The sequence below is a fragment of the Pinus tabuliformis genome, chromosome Q (assembly GCF_031772625.1).
Source record: "Pinus tabuliformis cultivar Carrire ecotype Pingquan chromosome Q, CPIR1, whole genome shotgun sequence".
Taxonomy (NCBI): domain Eukaryota; kingdom Viridiplantae; phylum Streptophyta; class Pinopsida; order Pinales; family Pinaceae; genus Pinus; species Pinus tabuliformis.
The window spans coordinates 1,343,792,684-1,343,812,157 of record NC_142296.1 but is presented as its reverse complement, the minus strand read 5'-3'; positions in this window follow the sequence as shown (position 1 = coordinate 1,343,812,157).

Here is a 19,474-nt window from a genome sequence, read left to right as displayed (position 1 = left end):
TATAACCCTTTCTCGCCCTTCATTCATATCATTCATCGAGACATTTTCAGCCCTCAAAACCTCCCATCGCATCCTTATTTCTACATCAATGCCTTGATAATAGAAATATTATACAACATGCATAACTTACCCTTTCTGCTTATCGCAATCAATACATAGTGCGCGCCACGATACACCGGACCTGCGCATTATTAACCATAACACATATTTATTTCAGGTCCGGAGCCCATCGCATATCGTAATCTGCGGAGTCCAAGGCTTGTATATATGGTGCACCGCAATCTACCGAACCCGTCGGGATTATTAATCATGACAGGTATATTTTTCGGGTCCGCTCCCCAATCGCTAATCGCAATCGGTGGAACCCAAGGCCCATACACAAGGCGTTCTGCGATATGGTGGACCCACCAATATTATTAAGCACATCATATTTCGGGTCTGGAGCCTATTGCTAATTGCAATCGGTATTCAGCAAAGGGGAAGCCCATGCGATATGCGAAGGGGTGATGAATGGACCCGGCGATAATTATATGCCCAGGTGCATAATATTTGAAGTCCGGCCTTATGGTCCGGCCGCGGGTTTTCTCATGTTTTCCTATGTATTCAATAAAATGTTGTGGTCCGGGTTTTCAAAGGAAAATCCCACATGGTGGACCTGCCGGAACTATTAACCACAGCACATATATATCTTGGGTCTAGCCTATCACAAATCGCAATCGGTGAAGCCCAAGGCTTAAACATAAGGCGCAATGGGATGAGCAGACCCGATGGGATTATTAACCATGACACATATATATTTCGTGTCCAACATATTGCAAAGCGCAATCGGCAGAGCCCAAGGCTTAAACCTAAGGCGCGATGCGATTAGCGGACCCGACGATGATTATAGATCTAGGATTATATTATTTGAAGTCTGGCCTTATGGCTCAGCTACGGATTTTCCCGTGTACTCCCATGTATTTCGATAAAATGTTGTGGTCCTGTTTTTCAAAGGAAAATCCTGTAGAGTGAATGGTCGGCTTTTGAAGCATTGTCAAAGCAATCCTTGACTAAAATGAATATTGTGGGCAACGAGAATACGTGTCACAACAGGTTCGGTGGTTTGATAATTATAGTTGCTCTGCTTTGCATGATTAAATAGAAACTATGGCTAAATGCAAGGTTTGTTTGTGAGCATGTTTGTCATATTTCTCATAATTATAGCTAAATATGAATTATTTCTGCAGGCGAGTTTGAGTGGACCCAGTAGCAGATAAAGGTGATTTATATCAAGATGACACCTCTGCACCATCGGTGTCGATATTGCAAAGACATATTCTACAGAAAGGGATATGAACCGCCATAGTGCATAATGGAGGCATACACCATGTCAAGAGGAAGCACGATGCTAATACATCATGTTATTACCTCCAAACACACCTTCAATCATGCCAGATGTGGGATGATGGGTGCAGTGTCTTCAGTTTCCTTCAGGAAATGATAGGGAATAACATCTGCTCAATACAAGTGTGAAGGGATGACACGCAGTCATCCTCTTTTAATCGACGTCTATTCATTTCCACAGGAAATGAAGCGCTCTAGCAGATATGCCCTCTACATGTCAGAGGTTACACTGACTGTTCTAGGATTGTATATTATGATTTGTAAATTGAAAAGAGAAGGGAGGTGAAAGGTTAAGGGAGATGGAGGGTCAGTTCCTTCTGCATAAATATTACCTCCGGAGATGAAAGGAGGACTATTTTTGGGCAGAACAACTTTTAATTTATTGTGAATAAATAAGACTGTTTGGTCAAGAAAGAGCCTTTTTCAGATTCATTTGTCTCGTCTTTCATGGCTTTAGAATCAGGATGTTGTTTCTGGCATAAATATAAATGTGATTTGTTTTGTGCATATTGATAATAGACAGTTCATGACTAGTCTTGGTTATTCAAATATGATTTGTTACCATGGTTAATTCATGAGCGATTGTTGGTTTGAGACCTTGTTAAACATCAGTTGCAAGTTTTATTTGTATGGAAAGGAATGTGTATTCTTGTATAAGTAATTAGATTGCAATTAAGATTTAATACAGCCTTGTTCATCTGCGAACTAGTAATTGATTCATTAGGACTTGGAATCTATATATGATGTTTAACCTCCTTTTGTTATGCTCCTGCAGGATAGATTAGAACAGTTACGACTAGCATAAGCAGTTAGAATTAGTGTAGATAGGATTTGATACATATAGGTTAGCTATTTCGTTTGTTGATTTAATTGAAGTCTTCCTCCAAGAAGAAATCTTTCAACACATATAACAGTTTACAGGATCCTTTAAAACCCATCGGAACTAGCCATTCCAAACGAAAGCAGATCTAATTGGGGTCTGCAATCAAGTTAGTTACCCTTGTCGGTATAGCGAACATTCACAGCGTCAACAAATTGGCACTAGATGGAGGGCCTGAACCTCCATCCACATCTTTTTATGATTTCATCTATAAATGTCATGAATGGATTCGGAAAGATTAATGCATGGATAGTAAAGGTCGAAAAGATCCTTCCTCCCATTTGGAAAAGCCTCATTTCAAAGAAATAGAGATTCCTCTAAGTCCCGTGCTTGGGTCACCCGAAGAAGAGACACTGTGGGAATATCTTGTCAGTCACGAACAACCAGTCAGAGTACTTACTTGGGCTTACGCTCGTTCCCTCTCTCAGCTCCCCATCCTTCACTCTTTACCCCCGAAAACTAAAAGAAAGCCAAGGATTTGTTCCATAAACGAAGAGACATCTATAACCCCATCATATTGTGCTAGAGTCCTTGCAAAGTATCGACACTCCTTGGAAAGAAATTCCTAAGGATCCACTCTCTGAAGGTAATCCCTGACCCGATTTGGGAAATCCTAATAAAGAATGCCTTGAATAAGCCTTCAACCAGAACCTCCATATCCATAATAAGGCTAACGTTCATCTTCCAGGTGGGAACCAACTCCCACCTCCTCCAGGAGCACTCCCTCCCTGGCTCACTTAGGATGTTGTAGCGGTACCTGGGCAGCAGTATCCCTTACCCAAGAATGCAAAAAGAGTACTACCTAAATTCTACCCTAAGCGAGGAGACACCGCTGATAAGCATATTCACTCTTTCTTCCTGTTCGTGTGCATTTTGGGGGTAGCCGATGAAGATGTAGTATGTCGCTTATTCCCTTTTACTCTGATTAGTGTGGCCTCCACATGGTACTTTAGCTTGCGAATATGATCGATCAACTCATGGGTCGCCTTTCAAGAAGCCTTTTTAGACAAGTTTGGCGATGACAAAACACCTGCGGCCTTAGTTTTAGAACTATCCCATTTGAAAATGGAAACCAAAGAAAAGGTCAAGGATTTTAACATCCGGTTCAACACTTTGTTCAACAGAATCCCGACTAACGCTAGACCTACTGAGGAGGTGCTCATGGAATTGTACATCACTACTCTCCCTGTCCCTACTGCGATGTGAGTCAAAAGTAGTAATGCACAAACCTTACAGGGTGCTATCAATGAAGCAGTAAAAGTCAAGAATGAAATGATTAGTCTCACAGCATGTCACCATACATCCGAAGAAAAGAAAGCCTCTCAATCATCCAAGAAGAATAATGGGAGTGATAACAAAGGGGCTGAAATCAAATAAAAGAATACCACAGATGTGGAAGGTTTGCATCGGATGATTAAGAAATTGAGAAACACAGTCATCGAGGAGAGAGTACAAGTGGGAATGGAGGAGATTATAACAACAAAAAATCTTTCAAACCTTTCTATCGTAAGAAGACAAAAGGTGGTCATGGTCAACTTGCACTGCCTGCTCCACCCAATGAAGGGAATTTAAATATGGAAGAGCTAGCTCTTATCGGATCGCTCCTTAACAATGAAGAACCTATAGTGGAGCCAGAGCCAAAACAAGAAAATGAGGAAGAATACCAATTAGAAGATCCCTTGGACGAAGAATCTCAAATCAATTTACTATGGGATTTCTATGCAAATGAGAATGATGACGACAAAGGAGATAGTATGGAAGAAATCCACACTAATGAAATCCACACACAAAGTAAAGGGCCACTTGTGGGTGTGATGAAGCCTATAGACTAGACAAAGAAATATGTTCGCCCTTTGAAGGCATCTGCTCCTAAAGTTCAGGTTGAGAAGGGTAGACCTAGTGGTGATTCCAAGAATACTCTAGTTGTGAATTATCCACAGAAAGATAATACCTCTCCGACTACAATGAAGGCGACTCAAAATGGTAAACTCCCACCTAAGAATGGCAAAACCGGTATGTTTACTCTACCCTACACTGTTTATAACATTGATTACAACATTGTGGATGATCTTAAGAAATCTCGAGCTAATATCACATACTTCGATTTGCTAAAATTAACGCAACAAAGAGATCTGCTCTTGAAAGCTATGAATGAATGGAATTGCAAATATCCCACCATTCCGAGTAGCCAAACCAAGAAGTTGGCGTCCAGACCTATCAGTAACCCCAGTACAGCCCAAACACCATCAGCTATGGAAGCCACTCTGTCAAAAATGAATCGAACCCCCCAAGATGTCAGTGCGGCCATGATAGGAAGGAAATCAAAATCCATGACTCCACCTTTCCTTATCACATTTGAGATCTTCAACATGAACGTACACAATTGCTTGGTAGATTCTGGTGCCTTGTCCACTGTTATGCCTTACGTTGTTGCTAAAAGGCTTCACGCGATACCCTAGAAAACTGGAACTCGAATTATGCAATTAGACAGAACGAATGTGAAAGTAATTGGGGAATTGAAGGATATGTTGGTTCAGATGGCTACCAAACCACAATACTCACAAGTCATTGACATAGTGGTAGTCGACATACCCGAGGCTTATGGAATGTTGCTTAGTAGGGACTGGTCAGCAAAACTAAATGGATATTTCTCAACTGATTGGTCCCATCTTTTGCTGCCTCAAAAGGGAAAGGGTGATATGTTGAGGGTTGATCGAGAAAGATACATGAAGTATGTGGTGACAGAACTAAATGGTCCCAATGAACTTGTAATGTTTACCAACTCTATCCTTGGGAATTACAATTTTGACGTTTGTGCCATCGAAACCTGTTTCAGAGAATTCCATGCAGAGATAGTTGAAGAAACTGTGACAAACACACATTTGGAAGCTCTCCCCTGCAATCCAACTGATGGATTATCCTATATTATAGTAGATGATAGGACTAATTTCGTAGAAAGAAGTTCAATTGATGTAACATTAGATTCTATATTTTGGACACTCTATTTTGATGGCTCTAACTACCTTGAAGGTGCAGGTGCTGGGAGCATTCTCATTGACCCACAAGGGAACCAACATCTGATGGCCAGCCGGTTGGTGTTCACATGCACCAACAACACGATAGAGTATGAAGGCTTGCTGCAGTGCCTGAAGAAAGCCATTGATATGACGGTGAAAAACCTTAAAGTTTTTTATCACTCACAGATAATTGTCGACCAAGTAAAGAAAAGGATACATTGCAATTCACCACACCTGGTAATATACCAACATGAGCTATGGAGCTTAATTAACAATTTCGATTCTTTTAATATCACATACATACCTCGAGGGCAAAACCGAGATGCCGATATGATGGCTAGTATGGCTTCAAAACTTTTGCTTGATCTTAGATTAAACAAGAATAAATATTATGTTGAATTAATTTTCAGACCGTCCGTGCCTAATAACATCTCAAATTGGCAGGTGTTCGAAGATGATGAGCAAATCCTTGAGTTCTTGCACTGCGAGAAGACATTCAAAAATGCAGTCATTGATGAAAAAGAGCATGATAGGCTTATGAATGAGAGGGAAGATGAGGAAAAAGATCAATCCAATATAATTCCCAAGTCAGTTGTCAAGATGGAGCACTTGTATGACCTGCATGATAAATTCAAGAAGCCAACTAACCACAAAACACATAGCTCATCCATGAAGTATGAATCAGTCAACCTTGGAAACAAAGAAGACCCAAAAATTGTTAATTTGGGCTTAGGATGCTCTCCACAATAAAGTGCTGCGTCTATTAAGTTGTTTAAAGAGTACAAGGATGTCTTTGCATGGACATATGGTGAATTAAAAACCTTTGATACCAGCGTTATGCAGCATGTGATTCTGTTGGAGAAGGATGTTAGGCCATACCAACAAAAGCTTCACAAGGTACATCCAGGCCTGGAACCATTGGTGAAGAAAGAATTAAACAAAATGTTGGATGCAAATATCATTTTTCCTATCAGGTACACCCACTGGGTAGCCAATCTTGTGCCATTAAGAAAGAAAAATGGAGACATCAGGTTATGTATCGATTTTAGAAACCTGAACAAAGCATCACAGAAAGATAACTATCATGTCCCTTCTATGGAACACATTCTTCAGTGTGTTTGTGGGTCTGAAATGTTGTCCCTATTGGATGGCTTTTTGGGATATAATCAACTGTTGGTGGCGAATGGAGATCAGCTCAAGACAACCTTCAACACTAAATGAGGCACTTATGCATATCGTAAAATGCCTTTGGACTTATTAATGCAGGCGCCACATTCCAGAGAGCTATGGACAACTTTTTGAGGATTGATTAACATATCAGTAGTAGTTTACATGGATGACATGACTATGTATTTATATCATAAAAGGGATCATATTTATCACCTGAAATAGATTTTTGAAAGATGTCGAAGATACAAAATATCGTTGAATCCCAAGAAGAGCGTCTTCACAGTTACAGAAGGGAAACTACTAGGTCATATCCTCTCTAAAGAAGGGATTGTTATCGATCCTAAAATAATAGAGACCATCATGAGAATACAACCCCTTGCAAATAAAAGGGCAATGCAATCTTTCTTCAGGAAGATTAATTTCGTTAGGAAATTTGTCTCAGGTTTCACAGAAATAGTGCATTCCATGCAACTAATGATGAAGAAATATGTTGTGTATAAGTGGATCGATGAAGCTAAGAAATTGTTTCAGCGAATTAAGGAGGCCATCACAGAAGCTCTTGCGTTGGTTGGCCCCAATTTTGACAAGGAATTCTTCTTGTACACTTTTTCTTCTCATGTTTCATATGCCGCAATCCTCACTCAAAAAAATGATGATGGCAACGAAGTCCCTATTTCTTATATGAGCTCTAATCTTCAGGGAGCAGAAATGAACTACCCAGACGTGGAGAAACAAGGCTTTGTGGTTTTTAAAGCCGTAAAACACTTTCGCCCTTATTTATTAAAGGCCAGGACTAAAGTAATCGTTCCCCATCTTGCCATAAGAGCCCTCTTCGTACAGAAATAAATGGGTGAACGGAGAGGGAATTGGATAACCGCACTTCAAGAATTCGACCTCGAGATTAAGCCGACGAAGATAGTTCAAGGGCAGGGATTGTATAGGCTAGAAGCAAAAGCCTTGGTGGATAAAGAAGGGGTGTCCAAAGAACCAGAAGTGCAGAGCATGCAAAATGCACAAGTAGAATTCAGGGAGGAGTCCCTATGGATTAATGAGATGCTGATGTGTGAGCACAAAACATCGGAAACCCTTTTGAATGCTGAGTCGTGGTATTACGACATACTCTTTTATCTCACACAGGGATCATGTCCTGAACACATGGATGCATCACAAAGGAGAGCGCTCAGATTGAAATCTAATTAGTATCACTTGGCCAATGATATATTATACAGAAAAAATTATGATGTAATCTAGCTAAGGTGTTTGGAAAAAGATGATGCTGATCATGTCTTGAAAGAAATGTGCGACGGCCCAATAGGTTGTCACTATGGAGAAGAGACCACTGCTCACAAAATATTAAGAGCTGGATATTATTGGCCCACAATGTTCAAAGACTCGCATGCCTAAGCTCGGAAATGCAAGGTATGTCAAACTACTGCAGGACGAGAAAGAAATCTAGTCATTCCCCTCATGCAAGTTATGATTTATCGCCCGTTCCAGCAATGGGGCCTAGATGTCATAGGTGAGATCACTCCGAAGTCTTCACAGCAGCATAAGTATATACTCACGGCGATCGACTACTTCACCAGATGGACTGAAGCCATCCCACTTTGGAAGGTAAATGAAGACGAGGTAATATCATTTATTGAGAAATTTATTATCAATAGGTTTAGCATCCCTGACGCTCTCATATTTGACAATGCTTCTTACTTTTCATCACTGAAATTGACTGAATTTTCTATAGATAAATCAATTCACATAAGGTATGCATCAAACTATTACCCTAGGGAAATGGAATTGTAGAGTCCTCAAATAAAAACCTCATCCGCATAATCTGTAAATCTGTCACCGACAACCAGAGGAATTGGCACAACGCTCTAACAAATGCCCTTTGGGCTGATAGGGTCACCCCAAAAGTAGCATTAGGAAACTCCCCATACTTCCTCATCTATGGATAGGAAGCCATCCTACCTCCCAACGTTACCCTTCCCTCTTTACAGCTCTCCCAAGCCTTAAGAGGGACCCCTTTAGCCTTACTTCAAGAAAGGATCAACCAATTGGTGAGGTTAGAGGAATTGAGAGATAAAGCTAGAAATAAATTTAGAAATCACCAAATGATTGTGAAAATATGGTTTGATCACAATATGTGAGGAGATAAATATTACCGAGTAGGAGAGCTAGTCCTGAAATGGGACAAGTTGAATGAGCCAAAAGGTAAACACACGAAATTCCAACACTTATGGCTGGGCCCGTTCCAAGTTGAGGAGAAAATTGGTCAGGGAACTTACAGATTGAAAACTTTACAGGGAGAAACTGAAAAACTCCCTGTTAATGGCCAACATCTTAAGAGATACTTCCAGTAGCCACCACATGGTGGTTACCTCCTGAGTAGGTTAGAATTCATTTTATTTTGCTATTAGCTTAGTTATATTTTCATCCCTTCCGTTCTTGTTGTTTCTGCAAAGTTTATTTTCCTTCTGTTTTGAATTTCAGTCCTTTTCAGCCAATGAATTTTGGTCCTCCACTCTCGTTTTCACTTTTTCAACTCTCTTCAGATTGCCCTCATTCGCCACCTTCAGCTTTTGCCTCCCTCATTAACCTGCTGATGAGTCTACCGATCCTAAATTCATCGTTACCTTGCAAATCAAACAAACTTTCAATGAGCCTATGAGAACTTGAAAATCAGTTGTGGAATTCAAATTGAAGCCACTCATTAGCATCTGTTGGGAACTAGGTAAGATTTGTTGATAACTTGGATACCTAGAGCATGTAGGGGCATCTTTATAAAACGAAAAATGTGTAACCACAGTTGGACTGGCATGGCAGAACGCTGAATTTTTGAAAAATCCCACTCAGACCTAGCATATACTTGCATGTAAGGTTTCCAGTTATTCTCCATTGGTCCCATCCACCACACTAAGTTTTCCAATACCTATCATCTACAAGTAAACCTCCTTTCATGGGCTAAGCTCACTGTCATATACCTTGTGGCAAATCCAATTGTGCTCTAGTCCTTGTGCCTGAAACTGGAAGGACTTATGTAAAAGAAAATGAAATGTTGAGTCCTTGTGCCAATCTAGAAGGACAGGTTGTCTGGGAAGCCGATTAGAGTAGGGACTATTGCTGGGCTTAGAGTACCGTTGACACAACAAGCCCAACATTGCTTAAGTGGTTTAAAAATATGGCATGATCCATGACTGTGCCCCATTCAATCATAAAAGTATAGCACTGAAATTATTACATAAAGTGCAGATAAACATATCTACATCAAGTTTGATGAGCGATAAAGAGCTGAGGTACACACCTAAACAGGTATTGACAGACCAGTGATGGCCCCGAAAGGATTTTTGAAAGTAGAAAATAGGTAAAGGAGGGTCAATAAATCCAATAATACTACCATTGGAGAATGCCTATCAAAACCCTATCAGTAAGTTGATGCTATTTGTCTTTATCCCACCTGAAGCAATTAATGTTAAAGTGGAACCATGCCTGTCCATCTATACAGTTTGCATTTCAAGTTTATCTTAACACCCTGATGTTCTATTTATCTAAGGTTTATTTAGAAACAGAGATAATTGGTTCGCCCAACAGTTTGCCATTTGTTGTGGCCACAACCACCACCCTATTAAAACTTGCCCTGGTAGCAATTTTGAATGGGTCCCCTAGAAGTTTGATCTTTCACTTCTCCAAACGATAACTCTCTGAATGATCTGTTTTATCCCAGGGATTTTAACTCTTTACCGAATCAAATCTTCAATTCTTAATGGTTAAGGCCCCCTTAATAAATCTCTGCCACATGATTCATCTATAACCCTTTCTCACCCTTCATTCATATCATTCATCGGGACTTTTTCAACCCTCAAAACCTCCCATCGCATCCTTATTTCTATATCAATGCCTTGATAATAGAAATACTATACAACATGCATAACTTAGCCTTTCCACTTATCACAATCAATACACAACGCGCACCACGATACATCAGACCTACTGGCATTATTAACCATAACACATATTTATTTTGGGTCCAGAGCCCATCGCATATCGCAATCGGCAAAGTCCAAGGCTTGTATATAAGGCACACCGTGATCTACTAGACCCGCCGGGATTATTAATCACGACACATATATTTTTCGGGTCTGCCCCGCAATCGCTAATCGCAATCAATGGAACCCGAGGCCCATACACAAGGCGTTTCGCGATATGGCAGACCCGCCGATATTATTTAGAACATAATATATATTTTCGGGTCCGGAGCCTATCGCTAATCGCAATCAGCAGCCGGCGAAAGTGAAGCACATGCGATATGCGAAGGGGTGATGAGTGGACCCGGTGATAATTATACACCCGGGTGCATAATATTTGAAGTCCAGCCTTATTGTCTGACCACGGGTTTTCCCGTGTTTTCCTATGTATTCGATAAAATGTTGTGGTCGGGGTTTTCAAAGGAAAATCCCATATGGTGGACCCGCTGGAACTATTAACTGCAACACATATATTTCGGGTCCGGCCTATCGCAAATCGCAATCGATGGAGCCCAAGGCTTAGACATAAGGCACAATGCGATGAGCAGACCCGATGGGATTATTAACCATGACACATATATATTTCTGGTCTGGCCTATCGCAAAGCGCAATCGGCAGAGCCCAAGGCTTAAACATAAGGCACAATGCGATTAGTGGACCCGATGATGATTATAGATCCGGGGTTATATTATTTGAAGTCCGGTCTTATGGCTCGACTATGGGCTTTCCCGTGTATTCCCATGTATTTCGATAAAATGTTGTGGTATGGGTTTTCAAAGGAAAATCCCCTAGAGTGAATGGTCGGCTTTTGAAGCATTGTCAAAGAAATCCTTGAGAAAAATGAATATTGTGGGAAACGCGAATACATGTCACAGTAGGTTCGGTGGTTTGATAATTATAGTTGCTTTGTGTTGCATGATTAAATAAAAACTATGGTTGAATGAAAGGTTTGTTTGTGAGCATGTTTGTCATATTTCTCATAATCATATCTAAATATGAATTATTTCTGCAAGCGAGTTCGAGTGCACCCGGTAGCAGATAAAGGCGATTTATATCAAGATGACACCTATACACCACCAGTGTCGATATTGCAAAGACATATTCTGCAGAGGGGGATATGAACCGCCATAGTGTATAATGGAGGCACGCACCATGTCAAGAGGAAGCACAGTGCTGATACATCAAGATGTTATTAACTCCAAACACACCTTCAATCATGCCAGATGCGGGATGATGGGCACAGTGTCTTCAGTTTCCTTTAGGAAATGATAGGGAATAACGTCCACTCAATACAGGTGAAAAGGGACGACACACAATCATCCTCTTTTATTCGACGTCTATTCATTTCCACAGGAAATGAAGCGCTCTAGCAGATATGCCCTCTACGTGTCAGCAGTTACACTGACTGTTCTACGATTGTATATTCTGATTTGTATATTGAAAAGAGAAGGGAGGTGAAAGGTTAAGCGAGATGGAGGGTCAGTTCCTTCTGCATAAATATTACCTCTGGAGATGAAGGGAGGACTTTTTTTGGGCAAAACAGCTTTTGACTTATTGTGAGTAAAGAAGAGTGCTTAACTGAGAAAGAGCCTTTTTCATATTCATTTTCCTCTTCTTTCATGGGTTTAGAATCAGGATGTTGTTGCTGGCATAAATATAAATGTGATTTGTTTTGCGCATATTGATAACAGACAGTTCATGGCTAGTCTTGGTTATTCAAATATGATTTTTTACCATGGTTCATTCATGAGCGATTGCTGATTTGAGACCTTGTTAAACATCAGTTGTAAGTTTTATTTGTATGGAAAGGAATGTGTATTCCTGTGTAAGTAATTAGATTGCAATTAATATTTAATACAGCCTTGTTCATCTGTGAACTAGTAATTGATTCATTAGGACTTGGAATCTATATATGATGTTTAACCTCCTTTTGTTATGCTCCTGCAGGATAGATTAGAATTGTTACGACTAGCATAAGTAGTTATATTTAATGTAGATAGGATTTGATACATATAGGTTAGCTATTTCGTTTGTTGATTTAATTGAAGTCTTCCTCCAAGAAGTAATATTTCAACACATATAATAGTTTACAAGATCCTTTAAAACCCGTCGAAACTAGCCATTCCAAACGAAAACAGATCTAATTGGGGTCCGCAATCGGGTTAGTTCCCCTTGTTGGCATAGCGAACATTCGCAGCGTCAATAGATGGTTTTGATGTCATTTTATTTCAGCTATGCCTGCCTTCGCATGGGTTTCTTAGCCCTCTGTTCCACTCTTCAGTACCTTTGCGAAAGGGTAAAATTGGCTTCGCACAGCCTTAACCTGCATCTTAGGGACTTTCGCGCTGCTAAGGCAGCGAACTGCGATATCTCCCAGACTAGGCCCAGTGTCTTACTTATCTTGTTTACTGATCTTAGCTAGCTTTGCGTAAATAGATATTCATACTTGTGTTATCTTAACCAGCACATTTACATACATTCGCACAGCATATAAGCATTATAAGTGAAATTCATACCCAACATAATAGATGCATAAACAAGAAATAAAGACACAAAAATTATAGAATACTTCTCTTTATTGATAATTCCAGACAATTTATAAACTCGACCTACCCTGCGCACTCAACTGCAGGGCCTCTACCTACGCTACAACCCAAGACTTAGACTTCTACTTCAGAGCTATCTCTCATATATCATATCTTCATGAGTCTTCTTGTTATCAAACTACTTAGAGCTTAGCTCTATTTGTACAATCCCATGGTCCGCAGACCATGGGTAGATCCTTTACAACCAACATTACATTACATTACCAAAAGTTTGAAAAAGAGACGAAAAAGAAAACTCCATCATGTCCCTTTTCGTAATTTGTCTTTTCGATCTGAAAAGGTAGAAAAAAAATATTTGAGAGAACCTCTTGACCAGCTTGACCAAGGCATACCTTTTTCGTAAATAGTCAATCCCTACCCGAAAAAGAGGTAAACATATATTGAGACGACGTCAATACATTTAATTTAACTAGTTCAAAAGGACAAGTACTCAGCAATATTTTCATATTTCGATAGTAATAAAAGAGCTTAAATATGACTCCACGGGGGTTCCTTTTTCGTTTATTTTTAACGAGTCCAAAAAAGAGATTAAAAAAACTCATTGAATTAGTAAAAAACGATCACCATAACCACCGAAAAGAACCTATAACTGCACAAAGACGACCACACATGACTGATACCGAGGAAAATAATAAAATATTGGCAAAAAATGAGTTTAAAACTTATAAATAGACCAAAATTAAAATCATTTTTACCATTTCAGTTGGAGTAAATTGGAGAGTGCATTTTACCCAATTTTCTTCGATTTTTTAAGCGAGTGGTGTGGGAGATCCAGGGCACCATTTCATGAATTGTCAGCTGCAGGTAAGAGCTTTGCCTTTTCTCTTTATTTTTAGTTTTCTTTCATGTTGTTTCTTAGTGTTTTTTTTCTACTAGAAGAAAGGATTTCAAATTTTTAAATCGGGAATGATTAGTGAATGTTTTCTCATCGGACTCATGCTGGCCGCAAGGTAGAAAATTTGAGGAGAAAACATCTCTTTTGAATGAAATTTTTCAGTTTTTACCATCTGGAAAAGCATCTAATCATGGTTAATGGTTGTTTTACAGGAGATTTCAACAACATGGTCATCGAATGGAAGGAAAGAGGCCATGAGGAAGAAGATTACCAGGCTTCCCAAGATCTAGAATGAGTCAATGCTTTAAGGAAGTGTGGGCTACTAAAATTCTTCTGAACCCCAGCACTCAGAGCCCAAAATGAGTTCCTACACTACTTGATCAGGTTATGGGATGTTTATCAATAGATATTCATCATTAGAGACCAAGAATTGGAGTTGGAAGTAGCAGACATCTACTTCATTACTGGATTGTCCAGAAGAGGAGAAAGGGATCACCTCTTCGGATCTCATGCTGGAGGTGAGAGCACCAATGCCCTAATCAGAAGGTATTGTCTAGGTGCAGAGACAACAGTGAGTGGGAAGGTGAAAATACTGACTATTAACAATATTCCCTTGAGGACAATCCTACACACCATGGCCCGTATATCTGGGTCACAGGCTTTACACAAGATTTCGAAATCTCAATTCTAGTATGCGGTAGACTGCCTTACTCCAACATTGTTCAACTATTATGAGGGGTTATTAGCCAACATGAGGAAGCAACTAACCAAAGGCAAGTGGGGAAACTTGAAGCAGTTCGGCTTCCATTCGATCTTGGTCACTTTCTTTCTAGAGCGTGTGCCCCTATTTTGGTATGAGTGGGAAGAGGTGCCAGATCTTGATCTAGAAGATTTGAGGCTAGTTAGATGGAGTGAGCTCATGCCTCGTGGAGGATGGGTTCAACAGATGCATTTTCCTCCACAATTTTTCAGTTGGTTGCGCTGACAATTGATTGTTGTGGATGACTATGCCTATGTAGGCACAAACTTCAGATGGGATCCAGATCCACCTCTACCACCGAGCGAATAGTGGACTGATGTAGGTAAAACTTGTTTTTGGATTTTTCAAGTTTTATGAGTTTTTTTTATTGAAGTGTATCTGAGAGTTTACTTGTGATAAATGTGTAGATGTGGGACCAGAAAGACCTCCTGGAATGTCTCCAATAGCATGACATGTATCACGTTAGATGGAAGATGCTCCATACAAGGAAGGAGAAAATCCTATGGTAGAGATGGAATAGAATCTGTAGGTGATCACCTGAGGGATTTCAGAGTATGTGACCATAGATGATGTGCCACTACGATATTAGAGGCACATATTAGGAGTCTCTACGAGACTACGTCATCTTTTAGGCTGAGTGATCAGAAGGGTCTCATGTTATTGAGAACATCATATGGGCGAATAACCTTTCTGGTCATGTTTTTGCACTGTTGGGCTTTTAAGGCCATGTGTCCCATAACACTTTATTTTTTGAGATTTTGATGAACAAACTTTGACAGACGCATATATATATATATATATATATATATATATATATATATATATATATATGCATGTTTTATCTTCAACTTATGTGTTCATGTGTCATGATGATATGATCAATTTTATAAACTACACAAATGTCTATCAAGAACATAATTTGCTAATGCATCTGTTAATGTATTCAAATTGCGTGGAATGTGTTGATATGTGATAAAATCAAAATTTCTTTCCAGTAATCAAGCACGTAGATACATACGCATAATTTTTGGATTTCTTACTGAGTAATGATTATTAAATTGTAACACAACAAGTTGTGAATCTAACTTAACAACTAGATTTATAATTCCAAGAGAAATTGCTTTTGATAACAGTTCAATAACTGCATTGTACTCGGGAATATTATTAGTTGTTGGTCCCAGGAAAATACCTTATAAATCGATCAAATCTCCATCCAGGGCAAAGAGTGCTGAAGCTGTAGAAGATAAGTTTTGTGTGCTATGACAAGCACCATTAGCAAAACCAACATAATGGTGTGACGACATCCACAAACCGAGTGGAACACAAGGTAAGCAGAGGAAACATATCTACAAAGCAAACAATCACACCAAAAAGTCAAAACTGCACACCAATGAATTCACACACTAATGTAAAAAAGTAATTATACGTAATTCACGCATAATACATTTTGAGATAAAGCTCGTGGCGGGGTTGTGATAATCCATTTCCTTCGTAATCAACTAGCTCATAGGCGCCTTTTTGCAAGACACGTGTAACTATATATGGACCATGCCACATAGGTTCGAACTTCCCAGCTCCCAACTTATCGTTGGCTTAATCATACAACAAGACCAAGTCACCTTCAACGAAAACGCATGGAGAAACAATTTCAACAAAATGATCTTTAAATCAGTTTTTTTGTGCCTCTATCACCATCGCAGCAATACGATAGGTCTCATCAAGTCTCTCGAGATAAACTAATCATTCTTCTTCAGGTGAGGTATCAAGGAGTAGCTCGATAGCTAATTTCAACAAAGGAATTTCACACTCAATTGGGAGTGTCGCTTCTAAACCATAAACTAGCTGGAATGGAGTGAAAGCAGTGTCTGTCTTAGAAGAATTCCAGTAAGCCCAAAGAGCCAAAAATATCATAAGATTCCAATCCTTTTTATGCTTCCCAATGGTTCGTTGAATCATAGTAATAAAAAATTTGTTAATTGCTTCAACTTGGCCATTGGCTTGTGGTTAGTAAGGAGTTGACCTATAATGGCGAAGACCCAACAGAGTAGTTAGCTCTGCCATCATATACTGACAAAAATGTGATCCGTGATCAGTGACAATGGATTGAGGGACACAAAAACAGGCTATGACATGGTTAAAGAGGAACTGAGCAGCAGTGATGCCGTCAACATTATATGTAGGCATCGCCTCAGCCCATTTGGTGAAGTAGTCGACGGTGATGATGATATATCCATGACCCCCAACCGAGCAAGAGTTACATGCCATGAAGTCTATGGCCCATTTAGAAAATGGGCCAATGGTAATGATTGGTTGTAAGGGTGTTGTCGGGGCATGCTGTTTGTGGTTATAAATATGACATTCATGGCACTTTTGAATGACTAGAATATAATCTTTGAAGATAGAAGGCCAAAAATAATCGGCGCAAAGGATCTTCTGAGAAGTGGCATAGCCTGACATGTTACCACCACATACCACAGAGTGGCAGTCATTCAAGACTCGTTCAGCCTATTCAAGTGTTAGACATATGCGAATAATAGAATCAACACCAACTCGATACAACCTATCAGCAATAATCCGATAAGGTTGAGACTGATGTCGGATGCGGCGTCGGTTGGATCGAGACAACTCGAATCAGAAGGTTTGGGTATGAAGATAAACAATGATATATCCATACCACGGGTCAAGACTGTTGATGAGAAACAAAATTTCATGAGTAATTTTCTCAGTAAAGTCGATGGAGGTGTTCGCAGAAGGAAGGGTGCAAATCAATTCGGAAAAAATGAGTGATTTATTTGATTTGGCGACCGTAAACTCCAAATAAAACTTTTTCAAGATAACAATCCACTTAGAGTATTTTCCCCCAAGCAATTGACGAGTCAAAATATAAGTCATGGGGTTACAGTCAGAAATCATTGTGGTCTTCTGTAGAAGACTATAATGGCGAAATCATTGAATAACATGGATCGATGCCAAGGCAAGTTTGTTGACACGAGCATATCGAGTTTCACTGTCAATGATTCAACAACTCTATGGACCTCGTCCATCTTTCATTTCCCTTCTTTTGTTGTAACTAAGATAAATTTCCCATAACCACTTTCATCTTTATCATACTTAGGTCTTGTAAGCCACTCTTCTAGAAATTTGAACTCATCAATTTTAACATTCACTATTACATTCTCCTCATCTATTGTTGCTAAGGAAAATTTTAAATATGGAAATTTATCTTAAATATTAGAAACCTAGGTCAATCTTAATAGTCCCTAATATGCAAAATATAAAAAAAAATTGGTGATTATTTTATAGAAATATTCAATTTATAATGATTTTATATAGTCTCTGTAATTTTATTAAGATTTATGAAGAAAAATATTTTATCCTATAAAATTTGGGTGAAACATTTTTAGAAAAAAAAAATTGGCATTTTTTTTGGGAAAATTATCGCCCAAATTTTTCCATATTTGTTGTTGGTATGAAAGTGGCTTCAATTTTTCATCTATATGTGTATCTACACAATTGACGTCACTTTTTACATCTAGTTGGCGTCACTTTCTACATCATGTTGATACTCTGCATGTATAGTGTACAAAATCATTTTTTTTCTTCTTTAATTTCTTCAATTAATTTTTTTTTTATTTTTATTTATGTAGTGCCCATATTCTTCTTGTAATATTTATTTTTTTAATTTTTATAGGCTCATGGAACATCTTCTCCTCTAATTACAATAGGTGATTCATTAATAACTGCAACACTGTCAGTGTTACTCCTAATTTCACTCTTAGTAGACCTGGTTGTTACTATCGTCTGAATCTTGTTGAATGAGAAACAACACTACTGCATCATCCTTCTTGTTCACTTCAAAATAATACATATCATTTTGAGACATAACCTCATAGTTTGCTGGATAGAAAGGTTCTTCATACCCATTCAAAACAATATCGCATAACTACTCTGCATGTAATTTGGTTCTATCTTAATGGCTGAAAAATCAAAATTAATGGAGAAATAAAAGTGGTGCAATATAAGGAAAAATCCATATTGATGAAGAATATCGGCTACCCCACATTATAAAGATATTCAAGAGCGCGGGCCATTGAAATTGACCGTCTGACTCCTTGGAATTGACGCATAGACCAATTCTATGGTCGCTCCTGTGGCAAAGCAATACACGGCAGCGGCGGCTGCTCGTTATGTCACCTTCTAGATATGACGGTTACCCCACATTATAAAGATATTCAAGAGCGCGGGTCATTGAAATTGACCGTCTGACTCCTTGGAATTGACGCATAGACCAATTCTATGTTCGTTCCTGTGGGAAAGCAATACACGGCAGGGGCGGCTGCTCGTTTGGTCACCTTCTAGATATGACGGTTTAACTCTTCTGCGTACCCTCACCTTCTAGATATCGCTTTGGAAACACTTTCTAAAAACTGCAGTGTGGAAGGAACCAATACTGTAATTTGCACAGTTGAAGCATAAAGTTCATCCTCATTACCTCCTTTCACCGCAGTATTGAGTACTCCCAGCGACCAGATGTTACTGGCAAACCAGTTTCTTATTTCGTTGGAAAACCAAATCATGATGTACATTGAACGAAAGCTATTATGCTGCTCTCATATTATTAAATTGTTTTAATGAAAGGCTGGAGGGAACCAACGCCGTAATTTGAACAGTTTCTGCATGTTCCTCCGGTCACTGCATTATTGAATACTGCCACCGACATTATTGACTACTGTCACTGACATAGACGTAGAAAGCAAGTGGCAATGGACGTCTAGAGCCTTTATAAATTAGAGCAGCGACG